Source organism: Camelus ferus, chromosome X (assembly GCF_009834535.1).
Source record: "Camelus ferus isolate YT-003-E chromosome X, BCGSAC_Cfer_1.0, whole genome shotgun sequence".
Taxonomy (NCBI): domain Eukaryota; kingdom Metazoa; phylum Chordata; class Mammalia; order Artiodactyla; family Camelidae; genus Camelus; species Camelus ferus.
This window is the reverse complement of record NC_045732.1, coordinates 87,914,483-87,920,915: the sequence shown is the minus strand read 5'-3', so window position 1 is coordinate 87,920,915 and position 6,433 is coordinate 87,914,483.

Genomic DNA, 6,433 nt, shown 5'->3' with positions numbered 1-6,433 from the left:
AGTTTTCAAACTTGAGCTTGCAGCCAGGTCTACCCTAGTTTTAGACTTCACAGTCACTCTCACATACACGCGGAGCATTTCTCATTTACTGCTGTACCGAAATACCGTGCTAGATTTACGTTCCTTTTCTTCTGCTCGATACTAAGCAATGAACTGACCCTTCTTCAGAGGAAAAAGGCCAGTGATATCCTGACACCTGGAAACAATGCTAGCCTCTCGGCTTGACAGTTTCTGTGTGGAGGGACAACATTTATCCCACACATGGAAGGGAGGGTTCATCTTCTTCGGCATAACTGCTCCTATGGCAAAAGGGTCATTTCATCACATGCAAACAGCTAGCCAAGATGGTAACATAAAGCAGGATTCTGCATGCTTCTAAACCATCAGGGGTTTATCAGATGCCCCTATACCACTCAAGGATGGGAGACCCTGAGACAGGTAAAGAGAAAGATCAAAGAATGAAGGATAGATTTGCCTACTGTCCTTTTCTATATTTTCACAGATACGGTTCTGTTGTTGACTCTAAAATGAGAAAATCAGCAGATTCTCCTTCTCTGAGCAGTTGTGTTCACAACTGAAGCAGCCATGATTCTGAAATCCAGGGAGAGGTTTTCTCTCACTTTAGTTTTGCTGCAAACAGAACTTATAATATTACTGATGTACTTTATCACAGTGTGACTGATATTAAAAAAAATTTAAGCCTGCCAGGTTTCCTTATCCCTACGCTAATATTATTATGGATTCTCAAAACTGAAGCAATATATCCATTTATACCATTTTTATCTTAGAGTTTGATCTTTGGGGATGTTTGTTTAAATCCAATAGACAGGGATTAAAGTAATGGTAACACAGTACAATTTTGTGACCTGACAACAAACCTCTTGATCTGAGAAGGAAGGGCCAAGTTTCCAGGACAACTTAATAATCCCAGTTAAACTGTCTCCTTTTAGAATCTCTTACATTTGTTTAAGACTTCATTCTTCTTACAAAGGGCTTCCCCAAACCTCATCTGGATTGTTCTTCCCAACAGCCCTATGACATAGACCAGGCATGCAGATGTTATTACCCCCATATTGATGAGAAAACCTCTGAGCTTCAGGAAATAAAGTGATGTTCCCAAGGTCATATAGCAGGTCAGCAATGAAGACAGGACCATAATCCGAGTCATATACCTCCAATACCTCCAAAAAAAAAAAAAATCCCAACAAGCCATGTGGCAATGGTTTAAAACCTAAATGTCATCGGCAAAAACTTTTGAATGTTATCCAGATGTCTTTGAAAGGCTCAGGGGAATCAATACTCACCTTAAAGAGCTAGGCATGAAAAATGACATGTTATGAAAAACATGCCAATTTGGGATTTACTAGATGAGAGAGAAAAGTTGGGGACAACATAGACAGGGCCAGGTTTTAGAATATTTCTTGTGCTCTTTGATTCACTGCAAACAATGACCTTTGCACAAGATAGAAAAGGTACAATGTCGGCAGTAGAAAAGTGAGTTTGTATCATATAATTCACTTGAAATTTGTGGGGGGAAAATGGAAGACATTTTGGTAATCACTCCTGCAGTTTTATTTTAAATGTTTAGAGAACCTTTTCTTCTGTGTAAGTGAAAAACCTAAGGTGGCTCAGGGAAGTCTGTCTCAGTTCTACCTTCATCCTGGTATCAGTAAGGTAAATGAAGAAATTGAAATGATATGTCTGAATGAAGTAGCCTTTGAAAGCAACTGAATTGCACGTCCTCATGCCAGCAGAATTTACAGCTAGTTGTGGAGACTATAGACAAAACAAAACTCAGAATTTCTCAGAATGTAGTAGTAATGCCTGAATAGGGAGAACTGGTGACATTCATTATGGGAAATTCACATCATCCCTCAGGAAAAGTGGTTCCATGGGTCAAAGTCAGACTCATGTTTGGAATTAGGGGGTTCAGGTCTGACCGAAGCCCTCTTCTTCCAGCCTTGCCTTCACAGACTGAGAGGAGCACGAAGTCCCTCAAACGAGAGCTCCCCACAGGAAGGAAAAGTTAGCCTCAGAGGGAGCTAAACCGAGGAAGCTGAGTTGCCAGAATCCCTCCACAGGCCACCCAAGCAGTGAAGAAATTCATGGAGAGAAAGAAAGAAAGAAAAGACCCACAGCCGTGAGCAGAGCCAGCTGGGAGGGATGTTATTACTTTATTTCTGTTTTCTTTACTGTGTGTGTGTGTGTATGTGTGTGTGTGCGCACGCGCGCACCCGCGAGAGTATGTGTGTGCGTGTGCATGTGTGTTGAGGGGGAGGGAGGATTGATTGCAGAAAATGTCTGGATCCACAGCACTCAAGATGGAAACTTTTGTTGATATAATTTCTCCCATCTTTCCTACACCTTCCTTCCCTTCTACTCCATTTCCCCAGTGGCTATCAAGAGCTGTATATATCTGACCGCAAAACATCCAGTCAATTCAAGTCAAAAATGCAGCCAGCCATCTGGATTGACTCAAACTCTGTCTACACACACCAATTGGCTTGGGGGTAAAAAAATGTAATTCAGTGGAACAACTGGTTATTTTTAAAACAACGAGTTGAATTCAGACAACCATCCAATTAGTTGATTTCAAAATGCCTGTTTGGCGACATGAAAAGGGTTATTTTCAAAGGGTCTTGTGTGTGCATAAACAACCTGAATGCTATTAAATTGACGAGCTATTTTGGAATCAAGTAGATAAGGCCAAAGCGACTGGACTCTGTTTATAAAGGGGAAACCTGTTAGGGTGGCAGTCCATCAAGCGCTCCAGAGGGTGACACCTTCCATTGGAAGTATGAAGTCTTTCACTTGACAGTGGCATAGCCATAGCCCTCTTTGCCGAGGCAAGCACCTCATTCTTTTTTAGAGGACCTCCTGTGTGTCTCCTTCCTGGACGAGCCACCCTAGCCAGAAGGCCAAAGATTCAGATAGACCCTCAAAGGCGAATGCGCCTGGGTTAGCTATTGCCACATAACACGTTTCCTAATGCACACAGTGATGTTAACCTGATCCTCTCCCCCTTTATGGGTTTCAGTCTCACTTCATACAGCAAGGAAGCATCCTCTGGGCCATTTGACCCAATTTGTGATGAGTTGGGTCAGTTTAAACAGCACAGCTCTATCTCCCTGAGCTTTTCTCCCCCTGAAATGTTGGAAGTTCTTTCCCTGTGTTACATTGCTAAGAAATGATTTAAGAAAAAAGGGGGGGGATGAAGGTCTCCTCCTGAAGAGAATTTTATTTGCACTCCCCATGCTTTGTCATAAAGGGCATTCAACCGTGTTAATCATATAAGAAGTTTTAGAGAAGCTCTATTTTTCACATTAGGCTTAAAACATCACCCCTGAGGTGGTGCTGATGGCTCCCTTAGAAAAGATTTCTTTGACATCTAAGACACAAAGGACCTCAGCAAATGCTCGGAGTTAAATGAGTGGTGCTTAAGTGCTGACTCTCCATCCCCAGTGACAAGCATTTACTAAGTGAAACTTTTGTTACTGCAAATGTCTTACTTGGGTGTGTCTTAATCCCGAATGTTGTGGAGGTTTTGTTTTATTGTGTGTATGTGTATGTGTGTGTGTGTGTGTGTGTGTGTGTGTACGTGTGGTTTTTTTAAAAAAACATTTATTTTATCAGAAAGGATTCTCACAATGGAAGCATTCATTGCCATGGCTGTGGCTGAGTCTTTAGGTTTAAGACTGGTTAAGCTGCCCCAGGTAGAAGTGTTTGCACAGCTACAGAAGTATAGAATCACAGCCCCCCGAGCTGGAAGGGGCCCCATTAAACCCAGTCCTTGCCTTCAGGCATCTAAGTCCGAGGAATAGCCACCCTTTTCTTTAAGATCTCCAAAGACCAAAGCTCCACATGTAGTTCTTTTATTATAAAAAGTGTGAACTATAAAACATATTTACAAGGGAATAATATTATAATCCATCTTTAAATTATTTCCTTTTTTAAACATTTGCTTTCCCCAAGCTTTAAAAAATTAATACAGTAAAGTTTCCTTTTCCTTTGGAAAAAAAAATCCTCTCAATAGAAACATTTCTCCTCTTTTTCAGGACCCACATGGGACATTTCTCTCAGGAAATTCTACCAGAAACCGTAATGTTTCTCCTCAAAGGCAGGTTTGCTTTTATCTTATGGATGCTCTGAATCAAGAGGTTTCCTTTTTCCCTTTGAATGTTGGAAAGCTCAGTGTCAAATGTGTAATCAGTGAACAGACCCCTATCCCACTTTTCCCGTTTTCTTCCCCTTTTTTTCTTCATCCAAATTGCTTCCTTTAGTTTTGTTTTTTGTTGTTTATGGGCTTTTAGGGGCTGGTCTGTTTTGATGTTTTGTAAGCAGTTCAGTGAAATCATCAAGACCAGCAGAGGCTCTTTGAATTTCAGTTTCCTCATCTGTAAAATGGAAATAACAATAGTAGTAGTAACAGCAACTCTTGGAGTTGTCGTGGACATTAAATGAGAAAATACATGTAAAGTGCCAACCTTATAGTAAGCACTTTCATTATTAATATAACTTTGCTACCTTAAATCATTTTGGGAGCAAGCAGGGCAAAAAATAATTATTTATTCCCCAAATCAAATTTCCATCTTTTATCCCGTTTCTCCTTCTGTCTTTTCTATGAATTGTCTTTCAAGTGAAATCATTTGATATTTCACACCTTGATGAAACTTCCTTCTACCACTTTATAGGATAGTGCTTCCTGATTTTGCTTGATCTCAAGAATCAGCAGAAGCACTTATTAAAAACAAACATTCCTACTCTTCGACACCTAAAATTATTGTATAAATGAGCAGTCCGAGGTCTGATGTTTCTGGGATGGAAGTATTCTATATTGGGTTTGATCATCAGCTTTTTGTGCAATCTCTGCCACACTGTCTACACTATTCTCCAAGAATCTAATCACAAATTTCCGAACTTGTTTTCTAGGTGGTGAGTGTACCACGAACAGTTTAATTTTTGTTTTCTTATTATACCTTCAGTGACTTTTGGTACCACTTCTTTTTATTCTTCTACTTCCTGTCCTGCCACTTGTGTGGGCCTATCTTTTTCCAACTCCTGATGCCCCTTCGTTGTAATAATAGCAGGTCCTTCCCTGCCCCTCACTCCCCCCAACCACCACCAACACTCTTTTTGGTGAAGTATATCAGAGCTAAAGCTGCCAGCCTGTTTGTATCTTTTTGTGACTGAAGGTATACCAACATTAACAGAAACACAGTTACTCAGTAACCATTCCAACTCCTTTGGGGAGAAAAACATCTGCAGCCTTTTTTATTTTATTGGACTGCTTGATGGCTCTACAACACAGTGAAGAAGGGGCCCCACCCACCACAAGGCTCTTCATCCTGCTGGGGAAACCATACATAGTTGAGAGACCAAAAAGTGCAAAAAAAGAAAAAAAAAAGATTGCATCCGCCTTCCTCTGTTTTCCATGGATAAATGCCAAATCCCTCATACTTAAACTTTTCCCCCTTCCTTTACTTTGCCTCCCAGTTTCCCCTTGAATGAATGAATAAATTGTCCACTCCTCCAAATTTTCTCAATATTCTACCTCTATAGCTCTTTTCAGCGTTTAATCACCTTGACAATAGAGAAAGAAAGAAAGAAAGAAAGAAAGAAAGAAAGAAAGAAAGAAAGAAAGAAAGAAAGAAAGAAAGAAAGAAAGAAGAAAGAAAGAAAGAAAGAAAGGAAGAAACAAAGAAAAAGCCTTGCCTGCTAAAATCCTAAGATCTCTCCCACTTTATCTTAAGACTGTTTGGGCTGCTTCATCTTGTTACATGTGTGTTGCTAGGATAGTACAAGTATTCTCAAGATGAATTCTCTGCCAAAAGATCTTGCCACTGAGTCATCACCATCTTCATCTTTTAAAAAACATGAGCAAGTCTCAGCAGCACTTCATTCACATTAGTAAACATTACCTAGGGAAAGAAAGAACAGGCTTCGAGAATGTGACATCATCATTAAAAATAAATGTTTACTGAGAACCTACTCAGTGCGTGGGGCTGTTAGCCTGAGAGATACAATAAGTGCCTGCTTTTAGACACACTTGCACACACATGTACTCTCGTGTGCTAAATCCAGAGAAGTGGTTCACACTGGAAGGATTACTGGAATTCCAAGGAGGGAGCCATTCTGCCCGCAGGGTCCGAGTGGTCACAAAAGGTAAGTCTCCAAGCCCTGAAGAAAGGGTAGCAGAGAGCCTGAGAGAATTAATGTGAACAAAGACCAGGAAACGGGAATGAAAATAGTTTGGGGGTGGGGGAAACAATTAGGAGACCATTTGACGGGAGCAGACAGTTTGTGTAGACTGGAAGACAAGTGGGAGATAATAATGGAGCAGTAGACCTTAGTCTGCTTACAGAGGGTCTTGAATGCTAGGCTAATTAGTGTAGTCTTATCCTATAAGCAATAAGAAGCGCCACCGTCGCAGATA